Here is a 14,799-nt window from a genome sequence, read left to right as displayed (position 1 = left end):
ACATGTTACATCTTACTTAGAAAGTCCTCATTGGGCCCAAATCAGTCATATGTGAATAGTTCGTAAACAAGTTCCGTGAGACCTGAAATGGTCTAAGTGATAAACATTTAATCAATTTGATTCCACTTTGCACATGATTGTGTATATGAGAAAAATCTCTTTGGTAAAGATTCCTTAAGACCCATATACTGAGATCAACCTGAGCTGAAAGTATTCTACTTTGTAATGAAAAAAATAATATATATGTTCATACTTTCAAAAAAATCAGTTTGTTCATAAATTTCCACCACCACTCACCTCTTGTACACATAGGTCTGTGATATATTTGTAATGTTTAAAGTTTATAAAGAATAGTTACATAATTTTTGTTTTACTTTAGTCCAGGTTCATTGTGATTAGCCTATTTACTGGTACTGTGAGGACCTTTGTGATGCTTGCTAAGTCTCAAATGTGATCTGAATTGGTGTTCTCTGCCAAAATCTAGCTCTGGCACTGTCTATAACCTGGATGTTTTCAGCTCCAGACACCATGGTATCTTTCTTGTGGTTTCTATAATCTTCGAGGGTTATGTCATAAGCTTTGCTAAAAGAAAAAAAAACAAAAAACAAAAAACCTCCAACCACTCTCAGGTGAAAAAAAATAAGTTGAATATTAAATACAATTTGAACATTCCTTTAAGAATCTGTGTAGATATTAATACATTTAAAAATAGGGTTAAAATCAGGTTGTATTAGGCCAAACACACCTTGAATTGCTAAAGAGTTTCACAGTGACATTTTGGTCATCAGTGGCAGCCATTATCTGGGAATAAAGCAATTTGCAGCAGCTGTGGACAGCTCTTTGAGTGTAGAGCAGAGCAGCTTAACTGCAGAAGCATGTTAAAAGTTAAAAGGCAAGAGTCCTGCTGACTACACATAAGAAAATTTTTTAAGGTAAAACCATAACACAACATTGCCTGACTCAGAACACATCAGGCCTTTCGTGTTAATTCCTGCTACCTAATAGCTGATTTGATATGCTTTCTTTTCTAGCTCCCTTGTTAAGGATGGTGCATATTATAGAAACTTGTCTAGATCCATTTTTGTTCTTCCTTTTGGCAAATAATTCTCTTTAGAGTTTCGGTTAGTGCTTCTGGCAATGGCAGAACTAGCACTTTTATGGTCTTTTAATCTGTGAGAAAGACTGTCCTTGGTTTCTTTAAAAGGTCAATATCAGGTACAGAATTTTCTTCAACTGTAAGCAGAATGGTGCCGCACTAGATAAGGCATCTCGCGGCAAAGTAGAATAAAGAAGGTGCACCATTTGCCACAGTTATACATTCGCTTATTTATAACCTAGAAGTTACCATCTTTTTACCTTTGCATTTTTCACTTGCCATAATAGTTTGTTTTCTGAGTTTGAGACCTGGATTTAGAAAGTAAAATAATCTGCTGTGTTGGGTTTTCTTTTAAGTTCCTATATTGGCATCTCTAGAAAATGGATGATGGACTGAGAGGGAAGGACGGGCCTTTACAGGAAAAAAAAAAAAAAAAGCAGCTTTCTGAATTAAGTTGGAAATTCTATATACAAATTCAAGTGTGTATCAGTTGTGGTTTATTTCATAGATTTACTTTTCACAATGTAACCTCAATATACTTCTCAGTAAAACCGCAAAGACCTGAGATAATGTACAAAGATGGCTTATATTCTGTACAGTGATGGAATCTAACATGGACCAGTTATTGTTGAAGTTAGAATAATGAATTCTGTCAGAGCTCAGGGAATATTTGTAAGTGAATCGTTGTCACTGAAGACATGACATTGTTGTGATCTGAGGCTTATATTGGGATAATTTTAATAGTCATCACTCAAGTAAAAATTGTATTTGAAATACCTGGCATATTTTTAGTGTCCTATGCAAATCTTAAATGAGATAATAAAATGAATGGTAATTAAACATGATTATAATTTCCCAAAGAAAGAAAACTTATTTCTATGGGCTAAATATGCTTGCTGGAAATTGTGATTTAACTGATCTCAATGCTGAATTAAAAATTTAAAAATATATAAATATAATAGCTTCAGCTTCCATAGTTTGGTCGTGTTATTTTTTTTTTAAGTGTCGAGTTACATTAGTGTAAATTCTTGGCATAGTGATTATTCAGTGAGCCTACACAAATATTTTTCTAGGAACATGTAAGAATCTGAGAGAGACTGGATCTAAATGCTATTATCCTTAAATCATAGGTAGAAAAAGAAGAACCTACAGATTCATTTTTAAAAGTATGAATGAAAGTATTTTAGCTAATAAAAATCAGCAGAAACAGTGATGTCAATGTAAATTATTGGTAAGTACAATTCTTGGATAAAGTGCTACAGAAATACCATTGATGTACTCTATGGCAAAGTCTTGAGCTTGGAAATCTTGAAAAATCACCTGGGAAAACATTTGTCCTTATATTAGTAGTGGAGGATGGAGGGAAATGTTCATTGAGGCTTTTATTAACTGTTCTTCAAATGAAGCCTACAAATGAATATTAATAACCAACATCTTCTGGCACCCAACCCATTGCCAGACACCTCCTCAGTGTTTGGTAAAATTATGTGGTGTGTGTCTGATCAGAATTCCTATTCTACAGATGAGGAAGCTGAGTCAAGAGGTTAAATGCTGAACTTATGGTCATACAATGAGTAAGTGGTGTTTTGGAGACTGCTAGTTTGCTCCCCATTATTCTGTCTTCCCTTCTCCTTTTCGTAATAAAAAACCTAAGTTTGAGTTAGCTACAGGGTTTAAACGCCGGCAAGGCACCGCATTTCCCATCCTCTCTTGCAGTTAGTGATGCCATGATAATACATTTTTGTTAATAGTTTTGAGCCAAACTATGTTGTTTGCAACTTCTGGGTCTTATCTATAAAGGGACTGGAACTTACTTGCCCCATATCTGAAAGCTCTGTGCTCAGTGTGACAAAGCAACATGATGCAGGAAGGCTGAGAGCCCAACAGTATCAACCCGCAAAGCTAGACCAGGACGGCTTACCCAGACTTTCACATGAAAGAGAACTAAGCTGTCTAAACTGCCTGCTTATGCTTTTGTATTCAGAGTTCCCCCTCTTTCTTACTCTCTCAGTGATCAAATAAGTATCCCAACTAATACAGTGTGAGAATTGAGTTTCACATCCAGAATCCAGAGCCAAAGCTCTTAAACGTTAGAACATGTCCAACTGAACTTGCTGTTTGGTAGAATTGTCAAGGTCATTTTTGATTCAGGAATTTTTCCAGTTAGTAATTTATGTCTCTAAAACTGTTGGATCAGCTGTCTTTGACAAAAAGAACAAGTAAGAGAGACATACTGTAGGAAAACTATAGGTGCCACTACTTTTTTTCTGAATTAATAGTTCTTAAATACACTGTGAACATAGATGTTCTCTTTTTTTACCAGTAATTTATTCCTTTATTTTTACACCTGTGGCTTACATTTTTCCTTCAAATCTTTCCGTATTGTCTCCTAATTGTGGGTCTCCACTTGCTCTTTTATATATTTCTTTTATGGGGGCGCCTGGGTGGCTCAGTCGTTAAGCGTCTGCCTTCAGCTCAGGTCATGTCCTAGGGTCCTGGGATCGAGCCCCACATCAGGCTCCCTGCTTCACGGGAGGCCTGCTTCTCCCTCCCCTGCTTGTGTTCCCTCTCTCATTGTGTCTCTCCCTGTCAAATAAATAAAATCTTTGAAAAAAATTCTATATATTTCTTTCATTATTTCTGATTTTTCAGAGTTCTTGTGTTTTTTTCTCTTGCTGTCTAATCAATATTAGGTAACTTCAAGCCCTCAAATGACTCCAATAATTTACAAATCACTCTTGTAAATATATTTAATTAATATAATTAGCTGGTAGAATTCTCCTGTGAAGCTATCTGGCCCTGGACTTCGGTTTATTGGGAGATTTTTGATTACTGATTTTTGATTACAATTTCTTTGCTGGTTATCAGTCTGTTCAATTTTCTATTTCTTCCTGTTTCAGTTTTGGTAGTTTATTTATTTCTAGGAATTTGTCCATCTCTTCTGGGTTGTCCAATTTGTTGGCATATAGTTTTCCAAAATATTCTCTTATAATTGTTTACATTTCTGTGGTGTTGGGTGTTATTTCTCCTCTCTCATTTGTGATTTTTTATTTATTTGGGTCCTTTCTCTTTTTTTTCGTGATAAGTCTGGCTAGAAGTTTATCAATTTCATTAAATTTTTTCAAAGAATCAGCTCCTGGTTTCATTGATCTGCTCTCTCTTTTTTTTTTAAAGTTTGTATCATTTATTTCTGATCTAATCTCTATTATTACCTTCCCTCTGCTGGCTTTAGGCTTCATTTGTTGTTCTTCTTCTTGCTCTTTAGGTATAAGGTTAGGTTGCTTATTTGAGATTTTTCTTGCTTCTTGAGGTAGGCCTGGATTGCTGTATACTTCCCTCTTATGACCATTTTTGCTGCATCCCAAAGGTTTTAGACCATCGTGTTTTCATTATCATTTGTTTCCATGTATTTTTAAAATTTTTTCTTTGATTTCCTGGGTGACCCATTCATTGTTTACTAACATGTTGTTTAACCTCTATGTATTTGTGGGCTTTCCAAATTTTTTCTTGTGGTTGACTTCTAGTTTCCTAGTGTTGTGACCAGAAGAGGTGCTTGGTATGATTTTAATCTTTTTCTATTTGTTGAGGCTTGTTTTGTGACCTAATATGTGCTCTATTCTAGAGAATGTTCCATGTGCACTTGAAAAGAATGTGTATTCTGCTGTTTTAAGATGAAATGTTCTGAATCTGTTAAGTCCATCTGGTCCAGTGTGTTATTCAAAGCCATTGTTTCCTTATTGATTTTTCTGCTTAGATGATCTGTCCATTGATATAAGTGGGGTGTTAAAGTCTACTATTATTATGTTATTATCAATCAGTTCCTTTACGTTTGCTATTAATTGTTTTATATATTTGGGCACTCCCATGTTGGATGCATATATTATTTACTATTGGAATATCTTCTTGTTGGATTGTCTCCTTTATGATTATATAATGCCCTTCTTTGTCTCTTTTCACAGTCTTTGTTTTAAAGTCTTGTTTGTCTGATAGAAGTACTGCTACTTCAGCTTTCTTTTGACATCTATTTGCGTGATAAATATTTCTCCATCCCCTCACTTTCAATCTGCAGGTGACTTTAGATCTAAAATGAGTCTCTTGTAAGCAGCATATAGATGACTCTTGTTTTATTTATCCATTCTGACACCCCATGCCTTTTGATTGGAGCATTTAGTCCATTTATATTCAAAGTAATTATTGATAGATATATATTTATTGCCATTTTTCTACCAAACATTTAAAGAAGAATTAATACCTATTCTTCTCAAACTATTATAAAACTAGAAGGGAAAGAAAAACTTCCAAATTCATTCATTCTATGAGACCAGTGTTACTCTGATTCCAAAACCAGATAAAGACTACTAAAAAAGGTCAATATCCCTGTGGAACACAGATGCAAAATTCTGAATAAAATATTAGCAAAGCTGGGGTGCCTGGGTAGCTCAGTTGGTTAAGCATCTGCCTTTGGCTCAGGTCATGATTCCAGGGCCCTGGGTTGGAGTCCCACGCAGGGCTCACTGCTCAGCGGGGAGCCTGCCTCTCCTTCTGCCCCCCCCCCACTCATGCTTGCTTTCTCTCTCTGTGTCAAATAAATAAATAAATAAAATTAAAAAAAAAATATTAGCAAACCAAATCCAGCACTACATTTAAAAAATCATTCACCATGATAAAGTGGAATTTGTTCCTGTGTTGCAAGTGTGGTTCAATATTCACAAATCAATCAACGTGATATACCACATTAATAAAAGAAAGGATAAGAACCATATGATCCTTTCAGTAGATGAAGAGAAAGCATTTGACAAAGTACCACATACATTCATGATAAAAACCCTCAACAAAGGAGGTTTAGAGGGAACATACCTCAACATAATAAAGGCCATATATGACAAACTTACAGCTAATATCATCCTCAATGGGGAAAAACTGAGAGCTTTTCCTCTATGGTCAGGAACAAGATGGGGCTGTCCACTCTCACCATTGTTACTTAACATAGTACTGAAGTCCCAATCTCAGTAATAAGACAAAAAAAAGATATAAAAGACAACCAAATCAATAAGGAAGAAGTAACATTTCACTATTTGGAGATGACCTGATACTCTATATAGGAAACCTGAAAGACTCTACCAAAAAACTGCTAGAAAGGTTACACAAATTCAGTAAAGTTGCAGGATACAAAATCAATATACAGAAATCTGTTGCATTTCTATACACCAATAATGAAGCAGCAGAAAGGCAAATTAAGGAATCAATCCCACTTACAATTGCACAAAAATCATAAGATACCTAAGAATAAACCTAACCAAAGAGGTAAAAGACCTGTACTCTGAAAATCATAAAACACTGTTGAAAGAAATTGAAGATGACACAAAGAAATGGAAAAACATTGTTAAATGTGTATCCTACTCAAAACAATCTACATATGTAAGGCAACTCCTATCAAAATACCACCAGCATTTTTCAGAGAGCTAGAACAAACAATCCTAAAATTTGTATGGAACTACAAAAGACCCCAAATAGGCAAAGCAACCTTGAAAAAGAAAGCAAAGCTGGAAGGATCACAATTCTGGACGTCAAGTTATATTACAAAGCTGTAGTGATCAAAACAGTATGGTACTGGCACAAAAATGGACAAATAGATCAATAGAACAGAATAGAAAACCCAGAAATAAAATCAGAACTATATGGTCAACTAATCTTCAACAAAGCAGGGAAGAATATTAAGTCACAAGAAGACGTCTCTTCAACAAATTCTGTTGGGAAAACTGGACAGCAACATGCAAAAGAATGAAACAACCACTGTCTTACACCAAACACAAAAATAAATTCAAAATGGATGAAAGATCGAAATGTGAGACCTGAAATCATAGAAATCCTAGAGGAGAACACAGGGAGTAACTTCTTTGATATCAGCCATACCAACTTCCTTCTAAATATGTCTCCTGAGGCAAGGGAAACAAAAGCAAAAATAAGCTATTGGGACTTCATCAAAATAAAAATCTTCTGCACAGTGAAGAAAATAGGCAATAAAACTAAAACACAACCTGTGCAATGGGAGAAGATATTTGCAAATGACTTATCTAATACAGGGTTGGTATCTAACATATATAAAGAACTTATAAAACCCCACATCCAGAAAATGAATAATCCCATTAAAAAATGGGCAGAAGTCATGAACAGACATTTTTTCAAGAAGACATCCATGTGGCCACAGACACATGAAAAGATGCTCAACATCACTCATCATCAGGGAAATACAAAACTACAATGAGATATCATCTCATACCAGTCAGGATGGCTAAAATCAACAAAAAAGAAATAACAGGTGTTGGCGAGGACATGGAGAAAAAGGAACCCTCTTGCACTATCGGTGGGAATACAAACTGGGGCAGCCACTCTGGAAAACAGTATGGAGGTTCCCCCAAAAGTTAGAAATAGAACTACCCTACAATCCAGCAATTGCAATATTAGGTATTTACCCAAAGAATAAAAAATACAATTTGAAAGGATACATACACTCTGATTTATAGCAGCATTATCTACAATAACCAAATTATGAAACAGCCCAAGAGTCCATTGACTGATAAATGGATGAAGAAGATGTGGTGTAACACACAATGGAGTATTACTCAGCCATCACAAAGAATGAAATCTTGCAATTTGCAACAACATGCATGGAGCTAAAGAGTATAATGCTAAGTGAAATAGAGAAAGACAAATACCATATGATTCAACTCATATGTGGAATTTAAGAAACAAAACAAATGAGCAAAGAAGGAAAAAGAGAAGCAAAACAAAAAAGACAGACTCTTAACAATAGAGAACAAACTGATGGTTACAGGGTGGAGGTGGGTGGTGGAATGGGTTAAATAGGTCATGGGGGTTAATGACTGCATTTGTTGTGATGAGCACTGGGTGTTGTGTTGAACTGTTGAATCACTATATTGTACACCTGAAAGTAATATTACACTGTATGCTAACTACCTAGAATTTAAATAAAAACTTTAAAATACAATTAGATGGTTCTAAAAATTTTAAGTTGAAAAAGTACATCAAAAAAGATATGTGGGAAGGGCAACCCATGGAATGGAAAAAATATTTGCAAACCACATATCCAATAAGGAGTTAGTATCAACTATACAAGAAACCCATTCAACTCAACAGCAAAAAAATTAATAATCAAATTTAAAAATGGACAAAAGATTTTCCTAAAGACATACAAATGGCCAACAAGTGCATGAAAAGATTTTCAATATCACTAATTATTAAAAAGATACAAATCAAAACCATAATGAGATATCATCTTATTCTTGTTAGAATTGTTATTATTTAAAAAAAAACAAAAAACAAAAACAAAACCAAGAAATAACAAGTGCTCGTGAGGACCTGGAGAAAAGGGAACACTTGTGCACTGTTGGTGAGAATGTAAACTTGTACAGCTACTATGGAAACAATAGGGAGGTTTTTAAAGAGGTTAAAAATACAACTACTATATGATCCAGCAATCCCACTTCTGAGTACATATTCAAAGAAAAGGAAATCATTTTTTGAGGCGATATCAGTACTCTCAAGTTTGTAGCAGCATATTCACAACAGCCATGGAATGGAAACACCCTAAGTGTCCATCAATGGATAGATGGATGGATGGATGAATAAAATGTGTCTCATATATACTGTCTTTATATATGCCATGGGATATTATTCAGCCATAAAAATGAAGGAAATTCTGCCATTATGTAACCACATGGATGAATCTGGAGGGCAATAAGGTATGCGAAATAAGCCAGACACAGACAGCTATTGCATGGTGTCACTTATATGTGGAATCTAAAAAATTAATGAAGGAAGTCAGACTCATAAAAACAGAAGGTAGAATGCTGGTTACCAGGAGCTGGGAGTGGGAGAAATAGGGAGAGGTTGGTAAGAGGATATAAGCTTTCAGTTTTAAAATGAGTATAACGTCTGAAGATGTAACATATAATAACATGTATAGTAAAAAAGGAAATTTCCAACTTTTAATGTTTGTGGGCCCTGCTCCTGGGCTCCAAGAGAAACTATACTTTAATATTTACCAAGGTCAAAATGACTCTGCAAAACCTCAAAGTATGGGCTCAATTTCTGTCCCAGACATTGTATGTCTGCTTTGTTAAAAAAAAAAAAAATGACCAAAAAGGAGCATTGCAAACATAAAGATGAGAAAAATGAAAAAAAATCCCTGGTTTCCATAAGCTTAAGTCGTACAGCCTTGCACATACTAATATCATACAATAAAGTCTGTGACTTTCTGGAATGTCCTTTGTCATGATGACTTGTAACTGTTTATATATAAATCATATTTGCCCTGCACTAAATGTTCCTTCCCTGGGGCACCTGGGTGGCTCAGTCATTAAGCGTCTACCTTCAGCTCAGGTCATGGTCCCAGGGTCCTGGGATGGAGTCCCACATTGGGCTCCCAGCTCAGCGGGAGGCCTGCTTCTCTCTCTCCCACTCCCCCTGCTTGTGTTCCTGCTCTCGCTATCTCTCTCTTTGTCAAATAAATAAATAAAATCTTTAAAAAAAATAAAAAAAATAAATGTTCCTTCCCTGGAGCACTCTCTTCTTTGTGAAGATTGTGTATTCCAAACAGCTGTCCTAACCTGGCTCAAATTAAACTTTTTTCCTTTCTCTTTAAAGTTTTAAAAGGTTTGTTCATTTTGCTTTGACGATAGTATAGTCAATAACACTGTATTGTGTAATTGACATTTTCTAAGAGAGTAGAACTTAAGTGTTCTCTCACACACTCAAAGGGAAACATGTGAGGTGATGGATATGTTTGCTAATTCTATTGGGGAAATCCTTTCACAATATGTATGTATATTGAATCATCATTTGCATACTTTATATATCTTATAATTTTATTTGTCAATTATACCCCAGTAAAGCTGAAAAAGAGTAAATGATATGTGGAGACTTCTGGTTTCTGGTCCAACATACAAAAAGTTTGGCAGTAGTTATTCCATCCTACTAGTAAGAAAATCGAGACAATCTACAGATTGGGAGAATATTAAAAACACATATCTGATAAATAACTGCTGTATAAAATATACAAGGGACATTTAAAAATCAACAATAAGAAATCAATCAACTGAATTAATAAATGGGCAAAATTCTGAACAGACATCTCATCAAAGAAGATATACAGAGGACAAACATATGACAAGGTGCTCCACATCCTATGTCATTAGGGAGATACAGAATAAAACATCAACGAGACACCAATACCACTACATACATATCACGTTGGCTAAAATCCAAAACATCGACAACACCAAATGCTGCCTAGAATGTGGAGCAAAAGGAACTCTCATTCATTGTTGGTAAGGCTGCCAAACGGTGTAGCCATTTTGAAAGACTGGCTGTCTTTTACAAAGTTGAAGATGGCCTTACTATATGACTCAGCAATCATACTTCTTGGTATTCACCCAATTAAGTTGACAATGTATGTCCACACAAAAACTTAAACATGAATGCTTGGAATAGCTTTATTTATAAATTTGCCAAAATATTAGAATATGTCCTTAAATAGGTGAGTGGATGAACTGTAGGATATCTATGAAATTGAATGTTATTCAGTGATAGAAAGAAATGAACTACTAACAGACACATGAAAAGATACACAACATCACTCATCATCAGAGAAATGCAAATCAAAACCATGAGGAGATACTGCGTCACACCTGTCAGAATGGCTAAAATTAACAACATAAGAAACAACAGGTGTTGGCAAGTTTGCAGAGAAGGGGGAGGCCTCTTGCACTGTTAGTAGGAATGCAAACTGGTGCAGCCACTCTGGCAAACAGTATGGAGGTTCCTCAAAATGTTAAAAATAGAACTATCCCATGATCTAGGAATTGCACTACTGGGTGTTTACTCAAAGGATACAAAAATACTGAATGGAAGGGATACATGCACCCCAATGTTTATAGCAGCATTATCAACAATAACCAAACTATGGGAAGAGCCCAAATGTCCATTGACTGATGAATGGATAAAGATTTGGTACACACACACACACACACATATATATTAAATTTAAAATGTTTTAAAAATTAAGAAAATAAAGAAATGAGCTATTAAGCTACAAAAAGACATGGAAGAACTTTGAACGCACATTGCTAAATGAAAGAGGCCAGTCCAAAAAAGGTACATATTGTATGATTCCATCAAAAAGAATGAAATCTTACCATTTGCAACAGAGTGCATGGATTTAGAATGTATTATGCTAAGTGAAATAAGTCAGTCAGAGAAAGACAAACACTGTATGATTTCACTCATATGTGGAATTTAAAAAACAAAACAGATGAACATATAAGAGGGCGAAAAAGAAAGAGGGAAACAAACCATAAGAGACTCTTAACAATAGAGAACAAACTGAGGAGTGATAGGGGGAGGTGGGTGGGGGATGGGCTAAATGGATGAATGCGTTTTAAAGAGGGCAATTGTTGTGATGGGCACTGGGTGTTGGGGGTAAGTGAGGAATCGCTGAATTCCACTCCTGAAACCAATATGGCACTGTATGTTAACTAACTAGAACTTGAATAAAAATTTAAAAAAAGAAATGAGCTACTAAGCTACAAAAAAAACACTTTAAATGGATATTGCTAAATGAAATAAGCAGGTCTGAAAAAGCTACATATAGTATGATTCCAAATATATAATATTCCCAAAAAAGAAAAGCTATAGAAATAGTGAAAAGATTAGTGGTTGCCAGGGCTTAGAGTAGAAGACTAAAGGCGGCAGAGATAGGTAGAGCACAGGAGATTTTTAGGGCAGTGAAACTATTCTGTATGATACTGTAATGATGGGTATATGATATGATGCATTTGTCAAAATCAATAGAACTGTATAACACAAAAAGTGAACCTTAATGTAAACTATGGACTTTAGTCAATAATAATTTACAATATTGGCTCATCAACAGTAAGAAATGTACCACTCTAATAAAAGATGTTAATAACAGGGAAACTGTGTGTAGGAGGGTGGGTGAGAGGTTATATCAAAATTTGTGTACTTTCTGCTTAATTTTTCTGCAACCTAAAACTTATCTTAAAAAAAGTCAGTTAAGGTGAAAGATATGGGAAGGTATATTTTGTGTAGGTATATTTCTATTTTAAATAGCTCAAAGAAATATTAAAATTGCTATATTTTAATCCAGAGCTCTTTAAAATAAAAAAAATGTTACTGTCTTATTGAACTCTATTGCTTATTTCCTCTCTGTAGATATAATTTATTTTATTTTTGTTTATTTATTTTACTTTTTTACTTTTTTATTTTTTTAATTTTTTTAAAGGTTTTATTTATTTATCTGAGAGAGAGAATGGGAGACAGAGAGCATGAGAGGGGGAGGGTCAGAGGGAGAAGCAGACTCCCCGCTGAGCGGGGAGCCCGATGTGGGACTCAATCCGGGGACTCCAGGATCACGACCTGAGCCGAAGGCAGTCGCTTAACCAACTGAGCCACCCAGGCGCCCCTATTTTACTTTTTTTTAAATTTAAATTCAATTAGCCAGCATATAGTACATCATTAGTTTTAAATATAGAGTTCAGTTAATCATCAGTGCATATAACACCCAGTGCTCATCATATCACATGCCCTCCTTAATGCCCATCACCCTATTACCCCATCCCCCCACCTCCCCTCCAACAACCCTCAGTTTGTTTCCTATAGTTAAGTCTCTCATGCTTTGTCTCCCTCTCTGATTTCTTCCCATTCCATTTTCCTTCCCTTCACTTACGATCCTCTGCACTGTTTCTTATATTCCACATATGAGTGAAACCATATAATTGTCTTTCTCTGATTGACTAATTTTGCTCATCATAATGCCCTCTAGTTCCATCCATGTCAATGTCAATGGTAAGATTTCATCCTTTCTGATGGCTGAGTAATATTCCAGTGTGTGTGTGTGTGTGTGTGTGTGTGTATCACATCTTCTTTATCCATTCATCTGTTGATGGACATCTGGGCCCTTTCCATAGTTTGGCTATTGTGGACATTAGTGCTATAAACATTGGGGTGCAGGTACCCCTTCGGATCCCTACATTTGTATCTTTGGGGTAAAGACCCAGTGGGGCAATTGCTGGGTTATAGGGTAGCTCTATCTTTAACTTCTTGAGGAACTTCCATACTGTTTTCCAGAGCGGCTGCACCAGCTTACATTTGTAGATATAGTTTGAATTTTGTTTGGTGATAACAAAAAATACTGATCTGTAAATTGTTTTAAATACACATATTTTTAAGACTTTAACTCTTTCTTGAAAAATACTATTATATCTTTCTACCATAATGTGCTTGATACATCTTTTATCTCTTTTGAAAAATTCTTATTACACTTTAACAAGTATTCTTTTCAATATTTGTGTTTAGCAGTGGGTCCAAGAATTAATCAGACTGTTTTTCACAGGAGAGTAGCAAGGATATTTTTTGATTTATGTGACAATAACATGGATGGGGTAGAGGTTATAAAATACTTGGTTTCTGGTCAGTTGGTATGAATATAGTCCTTGAATCTCTGTCAAGTAGCTGCATGTATAGCCATTGCTAAGTCAGTTAGGCAAAACAGCATTTATAAATAATTGCCAACAATTAATGCACAACAATCAGCTGTAATGCTACAACTGAGCTCTTTGCAAACCAGCTAATACCATTTCTTCATTTATTGCAATTCTGAGATAACCAAAGTAAAAGTATTTTAAAACCAAACATTGACAACTTTTAGAACGTATGGTAAATATTTATCTGCCTCTTCTCCTTCCCTCCTCCTTTCTCTCTTATATTTATATTTATTTCTCTGATTATAATACTATTTAATTTCATTCAATTAATCATAAATGTCTACTCTGTGTTCTAGTAAGAAGAGAAAAACAAGTGAAATCTTAATCAAAATATCCATCATGTATAGACTCATTTTCAATGGTGACACTGTAGAGAATTTTCTTGCCAAACAAGATGCCTTTTATTTTATAAATATCACTTGCACAGTGATATTTCTGGTGTACATATTTAATATGTACATAAGAAAAGCAAAACAAATAAGTCATATGGCTAGGGTGTTTAAGTGGTTTGTTATTTTTAAAAAGTTGGTATTGTAATTGTATTCATTTAAACAGGATTCTATTGCAACTCTTAGGTGTTATGATTGTTACTATGTAAAATGATGTCTTACTGCTATGTTCATAACAGTCACAGTCTTGTTAACAGTCCAATAAGCATAATACTGTATCCATACGATAGAGTAGAGCAAATCAACAGCAATTTATTGACCAGCACTCAGTAACCAGAAAGAGTTAATTGCTTTGCCCAAAGTGCCTGATTGTATTCAGGGAAACGTTTAAAACTCCAGGAAGAAGTAGACTCATTATCTATTACATATATGGGACAGAGACTTTCTAATTAACAATGGTCCTGTTTAAGCCCTGATTTATAATTTGAGGTAAAATTTATACACCATGAAATACATAGATCTTAAGGGTATGAGTCAGTGAGGTTTTACAAACTTCTGTGACTACCATTCTAATAAAGGTAAACTTTTATAATAATCCAGTTCACTGATGTCCCATTCCATTTAATTTGCACCCCTATCTCAGAGATAACTACTCTTTTGTTTTCTAACATCAAAGCTATGTTTTGCCTGTTTTTGCCTTCTAAAAATTAGAATCAACCAGCATGCAATT

This window comes from Mirounga angustirostris, unplaced genomic scaffold (assembly GCF_029215605.1).
Source record: "Mirounga angustirostris isolate CCGP_5_RB_7025 unplaced genomic scaffold, mMirAng1.0.hap1 SCAF_2, whole genome shotgun sequence".
In the NCBI taxonomy this organism is placed as follows: domain Eukaryota; kingdom Metazoa; phylum Chordata; class Mammalia; order Carnivora; family Phocidae; genus Mirounga; species Mirounga angustirostris.
This window is presented reverse-complemented; position numbering follows the sequence as displayed.